A 24471-nucleotide genomic window follows, 5' to 3' on the forward strand; every position below is an offset into this window, starting at 1 on the left:
CTATATCAACTCTAAGATCACACTACTGCAAGGAAAACGGTAAATATACCATTCCACCCTGTACGGCGATCTCCATTTAAACAGTTCAAAGTTTCAAAATGTTGATCTTATGGTCTTGACCATAAGAAAGTTGACATTTTGAAAGTTCAAAATTTAGAAGTAGACTCCTGTCTGTATATCTAGCTATCTATCTACCTATCTTTCTGTCTCTCTGGATGTCTGTCTATCTCCCTTTCTATCTATCTGTCTATCTGTCTATCTATCTTTCTGTCTATCTATCTATCTATCTATCTATCTATCTATCTATCTATCTATCTATCAGTTTATCTATCTATATATCTATCTCTCTCTATCTATCTGTCTGTCTGTCTGTCTATCTATCTCTGTCTATCTGCCTATCTATCCATCCATCTATCTTTCCATCTCTCTGTCTGCCTCTCTATCTGTATCGTGATCTCTTTCTATATATATGTTTGTCTATCTCTCTGTCTGTCTGTTTATCTATCTATCTATCTATCTATCTATCTATCTATCTATCTATCTATCTATCTATCTATCTACCTATCTATCTATCTTCCAGTCATCATATGTGTGTTCAGTGTCCCATTATAATTTTCAGCTTCAGGGCATTGAGGCTGCTATTCTGGCATTGATAATAACTATGGTAATGTTTTATTAGATAGGAATGAAACAAGATAGCTGTCCACGCATCCATCCATCCATCCATCCATCCATCCATCCATTTTTTTAAACTATTTGCCCTGGTGTGGGCTGCAGTGGTAATGAGGTGAGCAGGGTAGACCAGGCTACATTATTCCCAGTAATAGTCTCCATCTGAGAAGATAAGACAAAGAAACACTCCAATATGTCTTGCATTTGTTGCTGGACTTTCTTCCTGTGGGCTGGGCCTGGTATACCTTCAGTGAGAGGTGCCCTCTTGTGACATCACTAAGCACTGAGGAGCAGTGGTTGTACTCTATGATTGTTCTAGAATGCTGAGCCTCTGTGCCTATCATAGAAGGGGATCCCAGCCACCCTGCCAAGCACATACATTACATTGATGCAGTGCCTTAAGTACAGTTCCCATTCTGTACATAAAGTTCAGCAAACTGTTCAAAATTAAGGGAAATGTTTTCTTATTTTTACCATCTTGTAAATGAAATATCTTTAATCTGTTACAAAGCTTTGAAAACTGCATGGATTCAAATGGAAAGATGAAAATGATATGATGTTTGCTTTCTTAAAAATGTAAATGGTAAAGTGTGGTGTATGTTGCATAGCTAAATGTCAGTAAGGTCTTAGTGCTGTTCCACGTGAAAGACGTTTTGTAAATAAGCTATGTCATCTATGGAATGGTTTCAAAATGGTAAACTAGCTTAGGAACTTCTGATTGACAGAAAAGAGGTATAAATAGTAAATGATGCTCTGTAATATGGAAAGAAGGAAGTTAACCAATAGGATTCCTAAATGATTGTGAATCCAGTCATGTACAGTGACTTTGATGGTGTCATTGAGAATAAACTGCTCAAAGGAAATATTAAAATCTCCAAAAGGATGAATACTCTGGGAGGAATGGGAATTGTAAATGTGACCTGTAGTCTGTTGGGACAGTCCAGAATGTGGAAGTCATGATTTAGTGTGGAAAGTTAAAAAATATGCATCTAGGATTCAGAAATCCCGTAGGAGATTGCAAAGTTGTGGTAAGAAAGTAGGGCTGGAATTGTGAGAGATGCAGTTGCAGCTAATAGCCAATGTTGTTGGGGAGATACTGGAGAATTGGAATGCACAGGAAATGATGTCACCACCAGAAAATAATGGGTATACATGCTAGTATGCCACTTTGCTGCACATTCATGAGATATTGTTTGCAGTGTTGTGTTCACTTCTGAAATAAATATAACTCAGTAAGAATGCAGACAGGATGAAAGCAGTTCAAAGACAGGAGAGAAGAGGAGAAATAGATAGGGTCACTCATTTTCAATAGGAAGGACAACAAAGAAGAACAAAAAAAATAATACTGGTGCTGGTTTCATGAGGATAAAGCCCTGACTCTGCTCCAGGCAGCCTAAATTCAAGTAACAGATGCATTCAATGGAGGAGCCAGGTGGAGAGGAGAACCCACTCCTTACTGTGTACACTGCATGTCAGGGGCATAAGAAGAAAAGAGAACATAAAGAAATAAAATGATCAGCTGCTGTGTGTGACAGCTACTCACTGCTCAGCTCTCACCTCCTATTACCATGCTAAAAGATGTATCACTGATAAGATAACTCATCCTTTAATGGTGAGCCCCTTACGGTGTAAGGTAGAGTGTTATGGCAAGTAGGATGGCAAAAGTAGGAGTACTGATAGACTCGTAAGATAAGTGAATCCTTGCTTTTCTGAACTACCCTGCTGCTTAAAACCCATTCCTTGTAAGCTGTCAGGCTTTTCATAACTCCCTAGCTCACTCTATCATAGACACCTTTATTTGCATCTTTCTGACCAGCTCCTGATGTTATAATTTGCCAGGAGAGCCCTCACATACATATTTTTGGAGAGAGGCACTTTTCATTTATTTCTGATTAAAGCTGGAGTTAATCTTACTGGCACAGTGGCCAGTGACAATGGTTGTGTGTCATATATGTTTCCACACATAGCACAAAAAGTGTCTGCTATACCACCCTGTCTTTGTGTTGCTCCTAATGCCAGACACCCACTGGGGCAAGAATAAAAACATGAAAACTCACTGCCCCACCATATAGAACACTGTAATGACAATTGCAGTGTCGGTACTACATGTCCAAGAACAGACTTCAGTCACTCACAAGGATGGCTTTGGGGAGAAAACATGACTGAAGTCTGTTCCTGAATCTCTTCCACCAATATTACAATTTTGCACACAGAGGAAACGCAGTGCAGTCTCTGAAAACAAGCTTTTATTATAAAAACTTAATATATAAAAATCAATTGATGAATGTCCAGACAATAAATAACAAATTGTGAAGCACAAATGAGTTGAGCGCTTTCACCTACTAAATGTAGGCTTCCTCAGAACTGTGCTCTTACGTTACTATTGTGTTTAAATAACTTATTTGGCGCCATTTTCAGTATGCAGCCCTTAAAGTTATATTACTCCATTTGTAATAAATACCAATAAGTAAAATTAAAAAGACAATAATTGTCTGAATCTTCGTTGTAAAATATGTTATACTAAAACAAAATATGCAGTAATACGAAGATTAAAAACTTCAAATAATACCCTAAAAACTTCAAATAATACCCTAAAAACATTTTCTAAAATTATTTGTGTGTGATCCCATGTTGTTACATCAGCGCTAACCCTTCACCTAATGGGTATATCTAACATTACTATTTTTTCCTACTTTGTCACATTTTTATGTTATTATATAAATTCATTATCCTAGCTAGTACCTTTCCTATAAAATTATCTTCTAGATGCTCTTTTGACAAGTATAGGTTTTAAAGATATGTTGTCATTCAACCCAGGTGTGGTTGATGCATCCGTATATAGTTGCCACCACACCTCCTTGTAACTTAACATTTTCTTCATACTACCTCCCCTTGGATTATGTTTAATTTGTTCCAGTATTGCAAATTTAAATTTATGTTATTCCCCATGTTTTTCTGTGTGTCTGTATAAGGCATTATTGTTGTCTTTCTTCCTTATACTATATAAATGGTCATAAATTCTCTTTTTGAAAGCTCTCTCGGTTTTTCCTATATAGTATCCACTACATATTTCACATTTAGCCATATATATTACAAAACTAGTGTTACAATTCCCCTTCTTAAACTTAATTCTAGTTTTGTTGATGTTCTCCAATATTGTCTCACGATCCTCCATAATAACCCCATATTGATTACAATTACCACATTTAGTTGTTGCTTTTACCTCAGAGTCCCAAATCTTACTCTGGTCTCCTGTTGTTCCTTTTTCTAATAACCTCTTCAAATTATGTCCCATTTTGTATACAAATATTGGTTTCTCTCCTACACATTTGACTAAATTGTCATCCATTATAAATATTTTCCAAAACGTTTCCATAATCTTCTTAATTTGGTGTACATAAGGGGTATAGTCTAAAACACATGCACGTTGGTATCTCACTGTGCTGTTGTGTAAACCTGTAACTATGTGTGGTCCACTAATTTGTTTGAAGCTTCCTAAAAGTGGGACATATTTTTTGCCCCATTGTTGGATGACGTATTGTTTCACATCCCTCATCATCAATTGGTCATATTTCCTTTCCTCAAATAATTCTGTAACATAATCCATTTCCTTTATCATTTCCTGTTGCCTTGAAGTCATCTGGGCAACCCTTATACATTGTCCTTTATATATTTTGTATAGTAATTTTTTAGGATGGTTACTTGTGTATTGTAAATAATCATTAGAAAAAGTGTTCTTTCGAAAAATAGCTGACTTGAATCCCTTGCTGTCATGTGATATGAATGTATCCAAGTAAGCTATACCATTTGTACTTACTGAATATGTAAACTTTAAAAGTTCACTACTTGAATTTATAAAAGTAATGAATTTATTCAATTCATCCATACTACCCTTCCACAAAATATAGATGTCATCTAAAAATCTAGTATAATGTAGTACATGTTTAAACAAAATGTGGGAGAATAAAACAGTCTCTTCCCAATTTAGCATGACTAAATTTGCGTATATTGGTGCACTAGCTGATCCCATTGCTACACCCTTGCACTGCTGGTAATGTTCTCCTTCATAATATATATATAATTGTGTTCCAGAACTAATGACATACAATCCATTATTAAACATATATGATCCCAGTCTATGTTTGTGTGTCTCCTTATACTGTTACAAAACATTTCTAATCCCAAATGTTTGGGAATGCATGAAAATAAATCGATGACATCAATAGTTACATAAATAAGGTCACTGCATTCCACTTGTATAGGGTAGTTGGTCAAAAAATCCCAAGAATCTTTTATCAAATGTGGGATATGATTGTATATGTCTTTTAGCCAGGTGTCTATGGCTACGCCTAGGGGAAATGTTTTAGCTTGACTTCCAGAAACTATAGGTCGAAAAGGGGGGTCACTTATACTTTTATGTACTTTTGGTATCCCAACTAGTGTGGCTAAAACTGGATACCTTACCTTAATGAAATTATAAACATCAGTGTTTATTCGTTTGTCTATCCAAAATTCTTCTATGTAAGAATCTATTCTGTGATATGCTATATTAATTTCATTAAGTGATACTGTTTCGTAATTCCCTGATTGGGTCAATAAAATAAATAGCTTGTTAAAATATTCCATCTTGTCATACAGTACCACCCCTCCCCCTTTGTCCGGTTTCATGATACATATGTCTTTGTCTCCCCTAAAGTTTGTAAGTATTTCTCTCTCTTTCAATGTTAAATTGTCTTTTGTTGCCTTCGTTCTAATTTTGTTCTTCAATTTGTAAACTTCCCTTATCACATGTTTTTCATGCATCTCTACTCTGGGATTCATAGGTGGAACAAATGTATTTTTATTTTTTAATTTGTTCTCTCCTATAACATTATCATTAAATTCTGCTCGGTCTTTGTTCTGAAACATAATAGCTAAACTGAGTTTCCTAGTAAACAATTTCACCTCTCTTAAGTGGTCTACCAGGCCAAATGGGGGTGTCGGAATAAATTTCATACCCTTAGATAATAAATCAAAATGGGTCTTATTAACTGTTAAGTTAGTATAATTATAGATTTTAAAATTGTTAAGGGTATGAGTTATTCCCTCCACTATTATATTGTTGTTGTTGTTTGTTTGTATATTTGTTGTTATATTTGTTGTTAGTAAGGGACTTTGTCTGTCCACTTGCCCCTTGGAATACCTTTCTGTTAATTTTTGGGGTAGTAGTTCTCTGTTGTTCTCATAGGTTTTCTTTTCCAATACTGGGGGTTTCATGTCCTTTGAAAATTTTGTCTGTAGTTCCAATTGTCTTTGAAACCTTCTTTATTCTCATACCCTTTCCTGTTGACTTTGCCCCCTGTATGTCTTTCACCATTATCTTTCCCGTTTTCTGTGTTGTTCTCTTTCCACATGTAGGCTCTGTTTTCCTTATATTGAGTTATGTCCCTAGTCAGCTTTTTACACTTTTTCTCATATCCCATCTTTGTTTTTTTGTTGGCTATCTGAAATTGTTTCGTGTATAAATTTTCCCACTGTTTAAACATCAAATCGTTTACTATTTGACCATTCAATTCCTCAACCTCTAAAATTAATTGAGATAACTTTTCATCATTGAACTTAATCAACATATTCATAAATCTATATCCACATTCATTGAAGAATTGGTTAAATTCGTCTATACTGTGATTTGTTATTTCTACACCTAATGGATATTTAAAGAACCGAAGTCCCATAGGTACTATTTTCAAAGTCAGACATTCGTGTAAATATCCATTATCAATTTTTATACTATTGATCACATTCAATTTCTTTCCAAACATATATATCTTATCCCTTAGTGTCCCATTCACGGGAACTGTAGTTCTTGTTTGCTGTTTAACTTTATCATAATTATTAAAGTTGTAATTGTTAGCAAAAAACATTTTTAGTTGCTCGTTATTAGTCTCTACATTAGTATTGTGTGTCCTGTCTGTCAACCTTTTAATAGCGTTTCAGATGTAAAAACAGTACCTTTGTCTTTTGTTGTTCTCTCTACTACGTTGGAATAAGTCCTTTCTGGCATTACTCGTTTGGGTTTAGTTCCTATATGACAAGCTTCTTCATCATCGTCGTATTCATATAACGAAAAATCAAAAGTTATGTCAGTAGAATTAAGGTTTGAACTGTCCCTTAATAAGCTAGGAAAATGTGTCACAGAGAGATCTATATCACTTTTTTTACTTGGTGCTTTGGGTTGTCCAATAAATGCTTCTCCTGTCGCTGGTGTTAACATGTCTTTACACTTGCCTTTACAAGAGTTGTGGAATGGTTCTGCAGAGACAGCTCCCAATAAGTCGTCCATGCCGCTTGGCTCTTCTTCTGAATTGTTTGTACCTTTCACCCTTATTGTACATTTCGAATTGATTGAAGGGTTTACCAAGTCAGCCGGCGTTTTGATGTTAGTACAGCCCTGCTCCCTTGTTCCACCATTGACTCCATCACACAATTTTTTGACCAAAAAACCTCCGTTATCTGTCTGGACCTTGATGTTCTCTACTTCTTTATTGTTCGCTTTCTGAACCAAAGCGGTACATATTTGTGTAAGCTTTAAAACTTCTCCTCTGAGTGCTGATACCTCTGCCATAATGGAGTGTATGTTGGTATTCCCAGGGGAAGTCTGTACAGGAGACTGTTATGTTGATTCCTCCATGGTACGACTGCAGAAACGAAATAAACGTTGAGTTACAAGGAGGTGTGGTGGCAACTATATACGGATGCATCAACCACACCTGGGTTGAATGACAACATATCTTTAAAACCTATACTTGTCAAAAGAGCATCTAGAAGATAATTTTATAGGAAAGGTACTAGCTAGGATAATGAATTTATATCAATAACATAAAAATGTGACAAAGTAGGAAAAAATAGTAATGTTAGATATACCCATTACGTGAAGGGTTAGTGCTGATGTAACAACATGGGATCACACACAAATAATTTTAGAAAATGTTTTTAGGGTATTATTTGAAGTTTTTAGGGTATTATTTGAAGTTTTTAATCTTCGTATTACTGCATATTTTGTTTTAGTATAGCATATTTTACAATGAAGATTCAGACAATTATTGTCTTTTTAATTTTACTTATTGGTATTTATTACAAATGGAGTAATATAACTTTAAGGGCTGCATACTGAAAATGGCGCCAAATAAGTTATTTAAACACAATAGTAACGTAAGAGCACAGTTCTGAGGAAGCCTACATTTAGTAGGTGAAAGCGCTCAACTCATTTGTGCTTCACAATTTGTTATTTATTGTCTGGACATTCATCAATTGATTTTTATATATTAAGTTGTAATAATAAAAGCTTGTTTTCAGAGACTGCACTGCGTTTCCTCTGTGCGCAACGTTGTTACAGGGAAGAAAGCGCAGCAGTTGAACTCAACGTTTATTTCGTTTCTGCAGTCGTACCATGGAGGAATCAACAGAAAAGTCTCCTGTACAGACTCCCCCTGGGAATACCGACATACACTCTATTATGGCAGAGGTATTGGCACTCAGAGGAGAAGTTTTAAAGCTTACACAAATATGTACCGCTTTGGTTCAGAAAGCGAACAGTAAAGAAGTAGAGAACATCAAGGTCCAGACAGATAACGGAGGTTTTTTGGTCAAAAAATTGTGTGATGGAGTCAATGGTGGAACAAGGGAGCAGGGCTGTACTAACATCAAGACACCAGCTGACTTGGTAAACCCTTCAATCAATTCGAAAGGTACAATAAGGGTGAAAGGTACACACAATTCAGAAGGAGAGCCAAGCGGCATGGACGACTTATTGGGAGCTGTTTCTGCAGAACCATTCCACAACTCTTGTAAGGGCAAGTGTAAAGACATGTTAGCACCAACGACAGGAGAAGCATTTATTGGACAACCCAAAGCACCAAGTAAAAAAAGTGATATAAATCTCTCGGTGACACATTTTCCTAGCTTATTAAGGGACAGTTCAAACCTTAATTCTACTGACATAACTTTTGATTTTTCGTTATATGAATACGATGATGATGAAGAAGCTCGTCGTATAGGAACTAAACCCAAACGAGTAATGCCAGAAAGGACTTATTCCAACGTAGTAGAGAGAACAACAAAAGACAAAGGTACTGTTTTTACATCTGCCAACGCTATTAAAAGGTTGACAGACAGGACACACAATACTAATGTAGAGACTAATAACGAGCAACTAAAAATGTTTTTTACTAACAATTACAACTTTAATAATTATGATAAAGTTAAACAGCAAACAAGAACTACAGTTCCCGTGAATGGGACACTAAGGGATAAGATATATATGTTTGGAAAGAAATTAAATGTGATCAATAGTATAAAAATTGATAATGGATATTTACACGAATGTCTGACTTTGAAAATAGTACCTATGGGACTTCGGTTCTTTAAATATCCATTAGGTGTAGAAATAACAAATCACAGTATAGACAAATTTAACCAATTCTTCAATGAATGTGGATATAGATTTATGAATATGTTGATTAAGTTCAATGATGAAAAGTTATCTCAATTAATTTTAGAGGTTGAGGAATTGAATGGTCAAATAGTAAACGATTTGATGTTTAAACACTGGGCAAATTTATACACAAAACAATTTCAGATAGCCAACAAAAAACAAAGATGGGATATGAGAAAAAGTGTAAAAAGCTGACTAGGGACATAACTCAATATAAGGAAAACAGAGCCTGCATGTGGAAAGAGAACAACACAGAAAACGGGAAAGATAATGGTGAAAGACATACAGGGGGCAAAGTCAACAGGAAAGGGCATGAGAATAAAGAAGGTTTCAAAGACAATTGGAACTATAGACAAAATTTTCAAAGGACATGGAACCACCAGTATTGGAAAAGAAAACCTATGAGAACAACAGAGAACTACTACCCCAAAAATTAACAGAAAGGTATTCCAAGGGGCAAGTGGACAGACAAAGTCCCTTACTAACAACAAATATAACAACAAATATACAAACAAACAACAACAATATAATAGTGGAGGGAATAACTCATACCCTTAACAATTTTAAAATCTATAATTATACTAACTTAACAGTTAATAAGACCCATTTTGATTTATTATCTAAGGGTATGAAATTTATTCCGACACCCCCATTTGGTCTGGTAGACCACTTAAGAGAGGTGAAATTGTTTACTAGGAAACTCAGTTTAGCTATTATGTTTCAGAACAAAGGCCGAGCAGAATTTAATGATAATGTTATAGGAGAGAACAAATTAAAAAATAAAAGTACATTTGTTCCACCTATGAATCCCAGAGTAGAGATGCATGAAAAACATGTGATAAGGGAAGTTTACAAATTGAAGAACAAAATTAGAACGAAGGCAACAAAAGACAATTTAACATTGAAAGAGAGAGAAATACTTACAAACTTTAGGGGAGACAAAGACATACGTATCATGAAACCGGACAAAGGGGGAGGGGTGGTACTGTATGACAAGATGGAATATTTTAACAAGCTATTTATTTTATTGACCCAATCAGGGAATTACGAAACAGTATCACTTAATGAAATTAATATAGCATATCACAGAATAGATTCTTACATAGAAGAATTTTGGATAGACAACCGAATAAAAACTGATGTTTATAATTTCATTAAGGTAAGGTATCCAGTTTTAGCCACACTAGTTGGGATACCAAAAGCACATAAAAGTATAAGTGACCCCCCTTTTCGACCTATAGTTTCTGGAAGTCAAGCTAAAACATTTCCCCTAGGCGTAGCCATAGACACCTGGCTAAAAGACACAAACAATCATATCCCACATTTGATAAAAGATTCTTGGGATTTTTTGACCAACTACCCTATACAAGTGGAATCCAGTGACCTTATTTATGTAACTATTGATGTCATCGATTTATTTTCATGCATTCCCAAACATTTGGGATTAGAAATGTTTTGTAACAGTATAAGGAGACACACAAACATAGACTGGGATCATATATGTTTAATAATGGATTGTATGTCATTAGTTCTGGAACACAATTATATATATTATGAAGGAGAACATTACCAGCAGTGCAAGGGTGTAGCAATGGGATCAGCTAGTGCACCAATATACGCAAATTTAGTTATGCTAAATTGGGAAGAGACTGTTTTATTCCCCCACATTTTGTTTAAACATGTAATACATTATACTAGATTTTTAGATGACATCTATATTTTGTGGAAGGGTAGTATGGATGAATTGAATAAATTCATTACTTTTATAAATTCAAGTAGTGAATTTTTAAAGTTTACATATTCAGTAAGTACAAATGGTATAGCTTACTTGGATACATTCATATCACATGACAGCAAGGGATTCAAGTCAGCTATTTTTCGAAAGAACACTTTTTCTAATGATTATTTACAATACACAAGTAACCATCCTAAAAAATTACTATATAACATATATAAAGGACAATGAATAAGGGTTGCCCGGTTGACTTCAAGGCAAGAGGAAATGATAAAGGAAATGGATTATGTTACAGAATTATTTGAGGAAAGGAAATATGACCAATTGATGATGAGGGATGTGAAACAATACGTCATCCAACAATGGGGCAAAAAATATGTCCCACTTTTAGGAAGCTTCAAACAAATTAGTGGACCACACATAGTTAAAGGTTTACACAACAGCACAGTGAGATACCAACGTGCATGTGTTTTAGAATATACCCCTTATGTACACCAAATTAAGAAGATTATGGAAACATTTTGGAAAATATTTATAGTGGATGACAATTTAGTCAATGTGTAGGAGAGAAACCAATATTTGTATACAAAATGGGACATAATTTGAAGAGGTTATTGGAAAAAGGAACAACAGGAGACCAGAGTAAGATTTGGGACTCTGAGGTAAAAGCAACGACTAAATGTGGTAATTCTAATCAATGTGGGGTTATTATGGAGGATCGTGAGACAATATTGGAGAACATCAACAAAACTAGAATTAAGTTTAAGAAGGGGAATTGTAACACTAGTTTTGTAATATATATGGCTAAATGTGAAATATGTAGTGGATACTATATAGGAAAAACCGAGAGAGCTTTCAAAAAGAGAATTTATGACCATTTATATAGTATAAGGAAGAAAGACAACAATAATGCCTTATACAGACACACAGAAAAACATGGGGAAGAACATACATTTAAATTTGCAATATTGGAACAAATTAAACATAATCCAAGGGGAGGTAGTATGAAGGAAATGTTAAGTTACAAGGAGGTGTGGTGGCAACTATATACGAATGCATCAACCACACCTGGGTTGAATGACAACATATCTTTAAAACCTATACTTGTCAAAAGAGCATCTAGAAGATAATTTTATAGGAAAGGTACTGGCTAGGATAATGGATTTATATCAATAACATAAAAATGTGACAAACAAAGTAGGAAAAAATAGTAATGTTAGATATACCCATTAGGTGAAGGGTTAGCGCTGATGTAACAACATGGGATCACACACAAATAATTTTAGAAAATGTTTTTAGGGTATTATTTGAAGTTTTTTAGGGTATTATTTGAAGTTTTTAATCTTCGTATTACTGCATATTTTGTTTTAGTATAACATATTTTACAACGAAGATTCAGACAATTATTGTCTTTTTAATTTTACTTATTGGTATTTATTACAAATGGAGTAATATAACTTTAAGGGCTGCATACTGAAAATGGCGCCAAATAAGTTATTTAAACACAATAGTAACGTAAGAGCACAGTTCTGAGGAAGCCTACATTTAGTAGGTGAAAGCGCTCAACTCATTTGTGCTTCACAATTTGTTATTTATTGTCTGGACATTCATCAATTGATTTTTATATATTAAGTTGTAATAATAAAAGCTTGTTTTCGGAGACTGAACTGCGTTTCCTCTGTGTGCAACGTTGTTACAGGGAAGAAAGCGCAGCAGTTGAACTCAACGTTTATTTCGTTTCTGCAATATTACAATTTTACCTAAAAGAGGTACACATGAATCAATGTTCTATCCCATTCAATAAGTAAAAATAAAGTACATAAATAAGAAAACAATATTTCATATTATTGGGCCAAGATTAGATTTCTAAAGATACAGCTATCGTTTACAGGCTGGTACCATATAGTGAAAGTCAGAATGCAGAGCCCTTTATCATAAATTCCTCTGTGTTTCTGTGCTTTCATAGGATCATAGGAGATTACTAGGCTATCTACCCAGAGGTCATTTTAAGCCTAACCATTTAAACCCAATGTAATATCGTATAGGATCATAGGAGACTACTAGGATTACTAGTAGATGCTCACTTGCACACAATAACTACTTTGAAGAAATGTTTACATTTAAATAGAAACACACACACACACACACACACACACACACACTAATTTCTATGGAGGTTATGTGATGTTCTTCAACATGACAGACCTTTGTCCTGGCTGAAGGTAGTGAACTGTCATGAAGGGATAGCTAGTGAGTGGGATAAAATGAAAATGGATTTTAAAAATACGGTAGAAATTAAAGAGAAAGAGATGTGGTTAAAAGTAGTAAAATAAATTATTAAGACAAGCTGTCAAAGGTTAAAGTATTGTAGACTAAGGGGAGTCTCATAGAGCAAGAAGAGGAGTGCTAAAGCGAAAATAAGACCGTGTTTGGATAATATGCATGAGTTTAGAAATATTGCTGTTAAGCAACATTTTTGATTGCAACTCTGAAGCACAAAAATGTTAGCTCAACAACTTAGGCAACAGAAAATAGAAAGGGTTGTCACCAAACTTAGGAAACTTATGACAAGAAAACCAACCAGAGATCCTATACAGTTATTATAGATATTATGGAAATTTTATGAAAATTTTTATAAAACAGAAGAATGTGGAAACCAAGATATGCTGAAATGGAAATATGCCATTGTTGGAGGAAGATTAGGCTCAACAACTAATAGTTAAGATAGGAGGAGATAAGATAAAAACTGTGATGTATAATCAATCTGCAGGGAAGTCTCCAGGAACAGATTGGAAGTTTGGAAGCTAGGAGGGAAGAAAGTCTACAGATCTGGAAGGTTTTGTTTAATAGTGTTTTAAAATGAGGAGAAGCACCGACCTCTTTGAAGAAAGGTGGCTGCAACACCTAAAGATGTTAAAGGCCCATAAAATCCAATTTCATATAGGCCTATTTCAATTTTAAAACATGATTAGAAAGTGCTTATATCTATATTAGCTAGAATAATGGCAAACGTGTTGTTAAAATTGATAGATATGGATCAGTGTGATTTTGTGGAGGGGAGGCAAGCATTTGACATTAACAGAGCAGCGATAATCCAGAGAGAAGCAGGATGTAAGAAAGTATTGCTGTTGTTGGTGGATCAGAGAAAGCATTTGACAAAGTAAGTTGGGATTTTACGAGTAGGGCAATAGAAGCATTTGCATTTCCTGATTTATTTATTTGTTTCCACAAAGAAGGAGCAAGCCGCATACATTATTTATTTGTTTGTTATTGACATTTGTTCCCTATAAATGCAATAATTAGGCTAATTAGGATGATATGTGAAGGATCAGAGGCAAGAGGTAAAGTGGGAGGGGTCCTCTCTCATATACTGTGTTTGAACAGAGGAACCAGACAGGGATGCCTTCTTTTCCCATTATTATTTCCTTTACGTTTAGAGGCAATGGCAAAAAAAAGGATTCAGAAATTCAAGGATATAATTGCTATGATAATGAAGAAAAGTTGGTTTCATTTGCATATGATATTATCTTGTACTTGATAAACCCATAAAAAGGAGTTTTGCTGCTGTGGAACATTTTGCTGTGGTTTCATATTTTTTCCCCTCAAGATATAAAAGTAATGAAGATAAAAGAAAGGCTATAGCAGTAAAATAGGAACACATTAAGATGATGTATTTAGGTGTATGGATTAAAAAGAATTCTGTTATGGCAGCTAAGGATATGTGGAAAGTCACTAAACAAAAGATAATGTGAAAAATGAGAAAATGGAAGTTCTTGTTTATGGATATGGATAATAAGATACAGGCAGTGAAAATGTTATTAGTCCCTTTAGTTTTATATGCAGGTTAGGCATATTTATATCAAGCCATTGGAGAAACTGTGGACAATAATTAATAAAGAGTTAAAGGAATTTATTTGGGAGAGAAAGTGGGTGAAAGTTTAGTGGGATAAGCTGATCCCCCTATAAAACAAGATAGTTTAGGATTACCTGATTTGTATGGATATTTTAGAGCTACAGAGTTAAAGCTCATACATGTAATAAAAGCAGAAGATTATGAATCAGCATGGAAAGGGATAATGATGAAACGGGTTTATCTAAAGAAATAAGAAGAGAGTAAGATTTTGGATGCAGATTTATTTATTTATTATTTTATTTATTTTATTTTACATTTGTTGACTGGGATTGTCCGACTGAGCTGAAGAGCCCTTTTTCAGTGGAGGCCCAGGGAGAAAAGTTCCAACATATTATACAGCTTTCATTATATATTAGCATTAAGCAGCAATATTACAGGATTATTACAAGGCATTAAGTAGCAATACAATGTTATACAGTGTCAATAATCAGGAGTATAGCATAAGTATTTCAAATATTTCAACTATTTCAGATCCTAAAGGGGAATAACATCAATCATACAGAAATTTATAGTCATAAAACTGCAGTAAATATTCTTAGAACTAAACCAACATGGGAATAGAGAAAAGAGATTTTTGTCAATAGTGATGACTGCAAGTCGGGATACATAAAATAGGCTAGGGATGGAATTTTCTGTAGAAAACTGGCAAAAGAACCAAGGTATTGGAGCAAATAACTAGAGAGGGAAAGATAATAGAGTGGGATGAGGCCAAGTAGAAGTTTGGACTGCAGGTTAACTATTACCTTCCCTCCCAGGGACTGATACCAGAGTATAGGCAAAGAGAAAGGGATGAAAAACCTGCTCTGGTTGAGTTTTTAGTCAAATGTCAAACAGAAACTGATGTTAAAAAAGGGATAATTAATTGGGCATATAAAATATTGCATGCTAACTATAAGAATCAGTCAGAGGAAGTTAGAATAGATTGGAAGACGGACTGAAAAAAAAAAACAAAGAATTTACAAAGGAACAATGGAAGTTCATTCTAGAAGGCTTGCAGTTTTTGCTTGGAGGTGTTTGCATGGATATTTGTATCCCCCAAGCAGACTTCAAAGAATTTTTCTTCAGATAGTAAATGTTGGAGGTATAATGGGGGAAAAAAAAAAATATATATATATATATATATATATATATATATACACACACACACACACACACACACACACACACACACACACACACACAGACACACACACACACACACATAGAGAGAGAGAGAGAGAGAGAGAGAGAACGAGAGAGGTAACTGGGAACAAGCTTTTGTTTGGGAATGTAATGAACTGACAGATTTTAAAAATTCCTTACAGAGTCTAACACTGGGGAATCATATAACATCTGATGGAATGAATACCCAATGTATCCAGTGTTTGATCCCACAAACTTTGAAGGTAATAATATTAAAACTTCCTCAACTACAGATCAACATTAGGAACTCTGAGTACTATGCCTGAATTGTCACTTAACATTTCTGAAAAATCCTGGCAGATAATTATGATGGGAGAGCCAATAAATGAAATAAGAACATTATTTTAGAACTCCTCTTTTAAGGTAAAGGGGTTTCTGTAGAGATGAGTCTAGTGCTGCTTCCAGAAACTACATTTATTCCAATAGACAACAAATACAAGTTTTTGTAGTTCACATTTCAACATAGGTTACAATACTGGGATGACTATCTTCAGAGTTTCTATTGTTTCCTGTTGAGAGTAATCATGAATGTGGCAATCAACTAGATAGGAGAATATATGCATACCCTTCTTCCTGAGAAATGCTATTGCTGTGATGAAACACTTAATAAATACCCTTGAAATAGTCATCAGACTACAAATTGTAAAGTGCTATTTTCCCAATCTGACTCTTAAAATCTCCTGGGAGGCAAAATCAAAGAAACAGATGAATAAGCATTCTTCAGATCCAGAGTCACCATATAAGTGCCCTCGAAAAAGAGAGGATGTGGGAAGACTTTTGGTATTTGGAGAAGATGGTTGTCTTCTTATGTCACTCCATCAGTCTGATAATTAAAAACACTTAAAGTAAAAGTAGTTTATTTGATGCATTTTTGGTGTATCGAATATTGAAGGTGTACTCTATTCCTAGGTGATGGAAGAAATGAGTACATAGCTGAATCTGAGTATTTTGAAGATTAAGTGAAAACTGAAATCAGACATTAGATATGGGAAACCTTGGCCAATAATAAGCCAGCTCCAGCAGCATAGAGGGATAATGCCCTGAATATGGCCCATGTGAACCAAGATTGTCTAGCAGCTCATATACTTGAGATATGTAGTAGGGATGGAGATAGGTGTGCCCAGCCTGGCAGGGAGGGAGGGAGGAAGTGGTCCATGCCCATCCATTGTCATAGTCTCTCATGGGTGCCACCAAGCCAATTTGACAGTAGCTCTCATTGCAAGTGCACTGGAGCATTGTACCTGCATTGGGGAAGGGGACTGTAGTCTCTGCATTAATGTGAATCATCTATCTCCCACCCAAGGGAGGAGTTAGACCTAATAAATATAAATCCTCAAAGTCAAGATGCCTACACAAATCATCACTAAGGCTGCCCATAGGACAAACTCATCTGGACAAATTTCACGTTCACTGGGGAGTATCCAGGACAGGGGAATGCATGACCATACCAGAGAGGCAAGGCTTGATAGTAGGTGGAGCAAGAAAAAAAGCACATAGAAAAAAATAATCCAATAATGAAAGAGTTTGTAGCATATTATGAAAGGAAAGAGGTGATTTGGCAGCTGTGGCAGATTGGTAAAAGTCTGTCAGTGGCTTTGTGACCTGTCCATGTTGACAGTGACTATCCTGAAATGAACTTTGTGGACAACACAATAGGAGTATGTTCAACATAATGTTCAGGTTTGCCAGAATAGTTAGACTGCATTTTTGGAAAGGGTAAATTTGCCCTAGACATATGGTAAGTGATTGTTTTCCATTATGTTTTGCTCATTTTTTGCCCCCATTGTTTGTTGATCACCACACCCTACTGGCCAGTAGGCTCTTTATAGGTTCATAGGTTCATAGGATGATGCTAGGCTATTGGCCCAGAGGCCCTTATAAGCCTAGCCAAGAATTTCACCCATGTTCCTCAATGTCAGCACCTGTTTCCCCTGTCCAGCAGGTAAACAGGTGGGATCCCAGGGGTATATTTTCTGTTTCTCATCCAGTCATCCAGGTTCCTCTTAAAGAGGTACTCCATTTGACATGAAGAGGGAGTCTATTCCATAGACAGGGGAATCTTTGGGACACAGATCTATCCTGCCAACAAGTTCTATTGATGTTACAGACCAGGTTAAGGCCTTGCATGCAGGTTGTGCAAGTGGAGTCTGTCTTAACGATATGCAGCAACTCCATCAAGGCTGGGTCTGAAATGGCCTTGTATGCCAGACACAGGTCACCTCTGAGCAGTCTGTATGAGACTGAGTAGAGGGACAGGGCTTTTAGCCTATCTGTATAGGATAGGTCTTTGAGACCCTGGATTTTCCTGGTCAGGAAACTCTGTGGTCTCTCCAACTGCTGCATGTATTTGGCAAGGTACATGCCGAAGGGGGCATTGTACTCGATAATGGGTCTTATAAGGGAGGAGTACAGGGATGTTATGACCTCCTTGTTCCTGGATGAAATACCCTTATTTATGAGGTGGGCCTTGTAGAAAGTCTTCCGTACAATGGTGGCAACATGGTGATCAAAAGTCAGGTTGCTATCAACCTGGGTGCCCAAGTCCCTCATGACTGATTGCATGCCTAGTACATTGTATGAATGTGATAATTAGTGGGGATGACATATTCCCCAAAGGGGATAATGATGCATTTCTTGGCATTCAGTTTGAGACCATACTTCTGGCACCAGTCATTCATTTGGGTAAGGCCCTCTTGGAGGATGTTCACATCACTAGGGGAATTTAAGACAGCGCCCAGCTTGCAGTCATCTGCATACCTGGTCAGCCACAGACCACTGGTTTTGGCTTGCACCACAGAAAAGTATATCCCAAACAGTAGAAGCCCCAAGACCGAGCCTTGGAGTACACCACTCGTTACGGGTCTACTACTAGAGGTGGCTTCCCCTATTTTGACTGAGTGGGTTCTATCAGTGAGCCAGTTAGCTACCCATATGGTAACATACGGGTTGATGCCTAGTTGGGTGAGTTTATCTATTATGTCCGAGTGGTGAATAGTGTCAAAGGCTTTGGCTATGTCAAGGTAGGTGGTGTGCACCACCTTCCCCTCATCCATGCCTTTGATGACTGTTTCAAAGAAGTCACCAACGTTTAACAGGCATGCTCTCCCTTTGACAAAACCAAACAGTTTGGGGTCAAACGTTTGGAGGTTGCCAATGTCCTTGTTTATAAGGTTCATGATAATGAATTCCATGGCCTTGCAGATCAGACTAGTTAGGCTGATGGGCCTATTATTGCCTGGGTCAGTGGACACTCCACCTTTGTGTAGAGGGATGACAGTGGATGTCCTCCATTCAGCTGGGATGAAGCCGATGCTAAGGCTTTGGTTGAATAGGGTGTCTAATGGAGCTGAGAGCTCTTGCCTGAGTTCATGTAGGATACAGCCAGGGATGTTGTCAGCTCCCATGGAGACTATATTTTTTGACTTTGAGAGGGCACTAAGGACCTGCTCCCTGGTGATGAGAGGAGGGGGGTAGGTGCTGGGGATGCCCTGGTTTACTGATAGGGAGGACAGGGGGGTGAAGTTTTCACTGAACCTGTCTGCCAGCAGGTTGGCTATATCTATGGCATCTGTGTATTTGGTGTTATTGACCACCAGTTCAGAGCAGATTTGGGTGTTACTTTTGAGATTGCGGACATATGTGAAGAAGGCTTTATGATTGTCCTTGGTGGATGTGACCAATTTGGACTCGAAGTTAGCCTTAAAGGATTTCACCAGTGACCTTATTTGCTTGTTCAGACAAAGGAGAGATTGCTTCCAACTTGGCACCTGCTCCTTCTTGGAAATGGACAGCAATTTTTTCCTTCTGTTATAGAGTTTGTTTATTGCTGCTGTCCACCAGACAGGTTTGCTCTTCCTTGAGGAAGATGATTTGGTCCTGTCAGGTATTTCTGAGTCCATACAGCTATGTAGGTGCTCATATAGTTTTTGGTGTAGGCTTGGAAATTAGTGATATTTCCAAGTGAAGGGATGGTGGCTGTGAAGGTGCTTATACCTGCTCTGAGGAGACTGTAGTCAGCTTTGAAAAAGTTTTTTCATTTTGCCCTGACAAGGTGGGGGGGGGGGCTCAGGGGAGATGGTGACTTCAAAAGTGATCGCTTTATGGTCAGATCTTACCAAGGAGGATGACACTGTAGGAGTGCTACTGTGGCTACTAATGTTGATTAGGACCAGGTCCAGGATATTTTCACCTTTCGTAGGGGTGTTGACCAGCTGATTCAATGCACTGGCATTGACTAAGTCGAGGACTCTCTGGGCATTCATGTTTGGGCTAGAATAGGTCTTCCACTCTATGGTTGGGTAGTTCACTTCTCCCAGGATCAGGGTAGAGGGTTGAATCTGGATGGATTCAAGTAAGTCCAGATAGATGGAGTGGGTGTACGAGTCATGGCTGGGGGTCTATAGCTAGCTATGATTTGAATAGGTGTTTTGTCAACAGTTAACTGCACTTGGAGTGTCTCCTGTGCATCATACCATTTGACCAGCCTTTGGTTTTGTAGCCCTCCATTTGGGGTCTGAAAGTATGGTAGGTTGAGTAAACTGGTAAGTCTGTGGTGCTCTCCACAGCTTTGACCCAGGTTTCAGTGACTGCACAAATGTCAGCATCCTCCAGGGCAAGGAATGCTTGCAATGAGTGCATTTACATGCTAAGACTCCTAGCATTTAGCAGCATGCCCTTTAAATTTCGTTTATAAGAATTTTTCATGTTGGTAATTTTGTGCTCATGACTTTGTCTTAAAAAGGCGCTACAGGGAGCCAAGAGCCTTTGCCAGAAGCCTAAAGCCCAGGGGAGACAGATGAAGGCCATCTCTGGCAAAGCATTGTGGTTTGTCAATCATGTCCTCCCAGGCTTGGAATGACACCAGAAACTAAGCCAATTGTTAAAGTCAATCATTTTCTGTTTGTATTGAGGTTTGATCACTTCTATTTTGTATCTTATTCTAGTATTACATTTGTTTTGTTTTAAGTTTTCCGTTGTTAGAGTTTTAAGAGTTTTTGGCTCGGTTCAGTTAAAAAAAAAAGTTACAAAAGAATTCCTTTGCAAACTGTGAATAGCATAAGTTGAGTAGTGAGATGAACTGAGAGACAGCAGCTGAAAAACAGAGAATGATTTTCTTACTACCTTGGACATATGTTGGTCGAAGACTAGGCCACTATCTACATGAGCTCCCAGATCCCTGACTAATGAATCAACTTTTATGGGTGTTTTATTGATGACATAGTTATTCAGGGTGACCGACTCCCCAAAAGGTACAATAATGCATTTCTTGGTATTGTGTTGTAAGCCATGGCTTTGGCACCAAGCATTTGTCAGTGTTAGACCTTCCTGACAGATGTACTTTTCTTGGGGATCCAATGACTGCTCCCAGTTTGCAATCATCTGTGAAATTAGTTAGCCAGAGGCTTTTGACATTGGCCTTGACATCTGAAAAGTACATGTCAAAGAGGAGCGGGCCTAGCACAAAGCCCTGGGGGACTCTACTGGTGATCAGCCTCTTTGTTGAGGTGGCCTCACTGATTCTAACCTGCTGGGTCCTATTAGTGAGCCACCTAGTTATCCAGCATGTTATAAAGGAGTTTATACCTAGTTCTTTATGTTTGTTGATAATGTCTGAGTGGAGTACCATATCAAATGCTTTAGCCAGATCTAGGCCTCACTCTCTTCCCTTCATCCATTGCCTCATTGACCTTTTCAAAGGTCCACCATATTCAGTAAGCATGACCTTCCTTTAACAAAGCCAAACTGGGATGGATCCAGTGTCTGGAGGTTTCCCGTGTCCTTGGTGATAATTTCCATGACAATCCTTTCCATAGCTTTGCAAATTGGACTAGTCAGAATAAAGAGTCTGTAGTTTCCAGGATCTATTGAAGGTACTCCCTTATGAAGGGAGATGACCATTGTGGTCCTCCAATCACGTGGCACACAGCCAGTTTTAAGAATATAGTTAAATATAGTTATCTGGGCCCACTGAGGCCATAATCTTGGCTTTAGTGAGTTAAACCAATATATGCCATTGTCTCCTAGTTATATTTGGGGGGGGTTATGTTTCAATGTATTTTTGAGGGATGATTAGGGGTGAGGGGAGAGGGTAATGCTGGAACTGCATTTAGCTGCTAACAGGTTCCCCAGAACCCAAGCCTCAGTTAATGTAGCACCACTGATCACCAGTTCAGCACATTACTGTGTGCTGCCCTTGAGGTTTTTGACATAACCACAGCATTAAGCTTAACTTGATCTAATTAGCCATCTTAGTTGCCTATTTAGTTTGAAGAGAGCATTTTTATCTTTACAGGAATTACCCTTCCTGAGGCTTGCCATACTTTTTTCTTTTTGTTATATATCCTGTTTACTTTGGGATGCCATCAGAGTGGTTTTGTTTCTAGGACTAGTGCTGGGCTTACTTTTGGTAGGTACAGCAGCCTCTATGCAGCCACTGATACAGTTATACAGAGTTTTTGAGCAAGTCAGCATAGGCTGCTTTGTTCTCAGGGTTTGAAGGGGCACTGAATTTTGACAAACCATCACTTTCCCCCATATTTGTGACCACGACATCCAGCATGTTTTAGCCTCTTGTGGGCGTATTCACTATTTGGCCAAGGGTGTTTATACTTACAAAATCCAGGAATTTCTCTGACTGTAGATTTGAGGAACTGTAGGATTCCCAGCCTACAGAGGTGCAATTAAACTTCTCCCATGAGTAGGGGGTTAGATAGGATGGTAAGTGTCTCCAGTAGGTCCAAGTATGCACTATGAGCTTCTTGGAACATGGAGTGTGACCTATAGCTCTCTAGGATATGGTACAGCATTTTGTCTATAGTGAACTGCACATGGAGGAAATCCAGCACATCATCCTATTTGACCACCCTAGAGGTATGCTTGTGACTGATGTATATTTTGACACCTCTACCTTTAACCCTTGTCTGTGCAGCAGCTGGTTTAAAAGTGTGTAAGGCACTAAAACCTTGGTCTGCCAGGGTACTCTCTGCCTCTTTACAGCATATCTCAGTAACAGCATAGAGATCTATATTTTTGAGTGGGTGGAGGGCTTTGAGGGAGTGTAGCTTTTTTTTACGCTCCTGGCAATGACCAGTTAACACCATGAGGTTCAGTTGAGTTGATTTTGCTATGTCGGTGGGTTTGCAATTTAGCATTTCCTAAAAAAGGTACTATGGGAGTGGATAAAGTTTTAGCCAGTATTCGAAAGCCTAGAAGGGAAAGGTGTGGCCCATCCTTGGCAAAACAATGTGGTCTGTTAACCATGTCCTCCCAAGCCGATAAGTACTGTATCCCCTTAGAATGACATTAGAAAGAGCGCCAACTGCTGAAATCAATCATTTTTCCTGATATTGTGGCATTATCCTTGGGGATGGTAATATGCTGCTCAATGCACTGTGACATCATCTTCAGTGATACATTGTAACATTGTATCATTGTATCATCCTTGGGGATGGTAATATGCTGCTCAATGCACTGTGACATCATCCTCAGTGATACATTGTATCATTGTATCATCCTTGGGGATGGTAATATGCTGCTCAATGTTCACACCAGCCAAAGAGACACAGTCTGAAAGCTCCATAATGTCTATCCTCATATAGTCCAGGGAAGTACATCTCAGGTCATTTACATCTACATGGACTATGATGGAATCATACTGGTACCTGTGGTGTAATGACATGAGCAAGTGCTTGTTCCACATCACTCAGGGGAGGCTCGACTTGGAGGGGCCAACATTCAAACTGCCATTGGGATAGCTCAAGATTTTTTGTGTGTTTTTTACCTTAGTCCTCACACACATCCAGTGAAGCGCCAGGGAGGGGACATGCAGTGAGTTGTCTCCAGAGCCCATCGCCTCACTTCTGTAAGAAGTATTTAATTCTTGCAGCCCTACCATTAATTCTGATGCATGAACAATGGTTTCCCTGGTCTCCAGCATGGAAATATCTCCTCCCAGTATGCCATCAAGGGCATGCAACCCTCCCCATCCTACCCATGGGAGTAGAGATCAGACCTTCCCTTCACTGCCTGGCTCCTCCAGTGCTAGGGCTGCTAGTCACCCCCAGTCACTTGGTCACAATCATGGCTCTATCCCTCTATGCCATAGAGACAAGCTTATTTCCCATACTTTACATGTGGAAGTATTAAAATATATGAGATATGACAACTAATTATGGTTCAATAATACTGTTTTTGAACAAGTACTTATATCAATCATGTTTGAAATGATATTTATTGGGACTGTTCAGATATAAAAAATGTGGATTATTAAACATATAAAATCAAGTCTGAACTTGAATATTGTGAAGTATTAACCATATGACTGAGCAGTTCTTTAGATTAAGCAAAACCCTACGGTTTACAGATTAAAATTTTTAAGTTTAGTTTATATATTAAAATATTTAGAATTTTGTATCTTCTTTCTTCTCTCTTTATAAGTTAACAAGCACTTTGATTTCTCAAAGTTTGCTGGGTGCAAGTTATTAAGTTTGTTAGGCT

The sequence above is a fragment of the Protopterus annectens genome, chromosome 17.part0 (assembly GCF_019279795.1).
Source record: "Protopterus annectens isolate FY-2018-M chromosome 17.part0, PAN1.0, whole genome shotgun sequence".
Taxonomy (NCBI): domain Eukaryota; kingdom Metazoa; phylum Chordata; order Ceratodontiformes; family Protopteridae; genus Protopterus; species Protopterus annectens.